The sequence below is a fragment of the Poecilia formosa genome, unplaced genomic scaffold (genome assembly GCF_000485575.1).
Source record: "Poecilia formosa unplaced genomic scaffold, Poecilia_formosa-5.1.2 Scaffold1316, whole genome shotgun sequence".
Classification (NCBI taxonomy): Eukaryota; Metazoa; Chordata; class Actinopteri; order Cyprinodontiformes; family Poeciliidae; genus Poecilia; species Poecilia formosa.
Window position 1 is genome coordinate 10382 of NW_006801255.1, and position 2386 is coordinate 12767.

The window sequence follows — 2386 nt, forward strand, 5'->3', positions numbered from 1 at the left end:
TGTAAAAACACATCCCTCCAAAGACGCTCTATTCTCTGATTATGGATGGATTCCCCAGTGATATGACTCTGACGTTCAGTGCCCTGTAGGAGGTTCATCACCAGTGCCACTTGCACATTCTCGCCACCATGATCTGACCTCACTCTAGAAGGTAAGCCATAGAGGCCTGTTGCCTTGAGAAAATGAAATGGCACTGTTGAGGCGCGATTGTCTGTGCTACAGTTCAAGTAATTAAGCGAGAACATCCATCGATGCCACCATGGACCACAAAGCCCCACCTAAATGGAAATAGAAAAAATGTATAAGAAATAATGTATGCAAATGTGTATAGTGAATTTAGCTTTAAAAAATTTACTCTGAAATACATCCTTGATATTTTCAGATACCTTATGAGACGCATGTTGCCATCAATATGCCATAAACTGTTGGGATACGGGACATGATCGTCACTGTGCTGCTCCACCTCCTTGCAGTCGCCATGGCGTTGATTCGAGCCATCATCTCACGGACCTTACGCCGTGGAACCACCAGTCCTCGTGCATGTAACAAGCCTCGCATCATCTGGTTCAATGAAGGACATGTGGTCTGACTATTTCAAACCACCACACAATTTTACATTTTGAAAGTAATCTTTTACAAAATATAGGTTTCAGATTTCACATCTGATCATAAAATAATTGATTTTTTTTTATCCTCATCATTTGTGACACTTAACATTAAATAATTAGTATTCTGCACCAGCACTGTTGAACATATTACATATATTTGTTCAGAAGCAATATATTTAGATTCCATACCTCAGTTCCAGAATTTGGATACAGGGATTGTAGTTGTCTGATATTAGTTTCAAGGTCTTCATCAGTCACTGCCTTCCCGTTATTGGTGCACCAAGTGCTTTGGACTTCTTATAAAGAAATGATGCTGAGCATCCAGAGATGTTTGCCATCCTCTTGACCGTGTGTCCTTGGGCCACAAGAAAGTCCATCTGCTCTCTTGTAATATGAATAGCCGGTCTCCCTCGACCACCTAAAATAGATTCATATTCAAATGCCTCAGCATAATGTTTACTTTATACATCTGTTTTCCTCTATCCATATGTCTGTCTATCTATCCTCTAGGTATCCCTTTGTCTTCTAAGGGTGACACAATGCATTTCACACAATGTATAAACTTATTTTGATATACATAATTTCCTGTTGCATGAACACTAAGCTTTAAACTTTTATAGACGCTGGAAAGCAAATTAAATTGTGAATCATACAGGAGGGCGCTGTAATGCCTGGTGCCATCTAGCATGTCAAAATCGAGAGCTGACTGGTTTTATTATCATTTCCGATGAGGCAGACAGCTTTACCACAGAATAAAAACCACATCTGGTTATTACCTGAACTGGCCAGAGCTGCGGAATATTCCCCATTTAAAGCTTGGACATGGGTCAATAGTAGCACTTTCAGCTCCTCTAATCCGTTTTTCAGGGCATTGTGTGTGTCTGCAGAAAGTAAATCAGAAATTCTTTGCAAATTTCTTAAGCATTCCTCAAGTACACGATTTTCGCGCTCTCCGCATATCCCATACTGAAGAGCTCTTTCTATATTGTGGCATTTTCTTACAATTTTGGGTAACACTTTATTTGAAGGGGGTTGAATAAGACTGTCATGACACTTTCATTAACATGACGTAACATCTGTCATGAACATGAATAAGCCTTCATGAATATTTATGACTGTTATCATAAAGTGTCATTTTAATACAAAGTTGACATTATTCAAAATGTCTTTGTTATGACAACTTGACATTAACCAAGAAATCATAACTGACATAAATTTGTTATAAAATAATTACTGATTGCACTTAAAAAATTAGGTAACTTTATGTTATTAAAGGTAAAGTTTAAACAGTTATGATTTCTTGGTTAATGTCAAGTTGTCATATCAAAGACATTTTGAATAATGTCAACTTTGTATTAAAATGACACTTTATGACAACAGTCATAAATATTCATGAAGGCTTATTCATGTTCATGACATGTGTTATGTCATGTTTATTACAGTGTCATGACAGTCTTATTCACCCCCTTCAAATAAAGTGTTACCCAATTTTGTCCAAAACTGCCAGCGCCATTGAATGTTCAGGCAATTGTTTGGACAGCTCAGTACAGACAAAGAGTGTTACGTCATTCAGATATCTAAAATTGTAATTCTGACTAGTCATAATTACGTTTGAGATATCTTAAATTTAATTTAAAATTATAATTACGGATGTCTGACCCCATTGTGACGTCATTTGAGATATCTCGAAAGGAATTTTGACTAGTCAAAATATAATTGAAGATATCTTGAATTATTATTCTTACTAGTCAGAATGTAAAAACAGATATCTTATATTA

General features: G+C 36.5%; 1 long non-coding RNA gene across 1 annotated transcript; it reads right to left on the reverse strand.

Moving 5' to 3' along the window:
* LOC107835243 (uncharacterized) lies at positions 1–1249 on the reverse strand. The gene is made up of 3 exons (XR_001661064.1): positions 798–1249; positions 387–561; positions 1–278 (listed from the first exon to the last, which is right to left on the reverse strand). It is a non-coding gene; the product is annotated as an uncharacterized LOC107835243 (long non-coding RNA).
* Positions 1250–2386: the final 1137 nt, after the last annotated feature.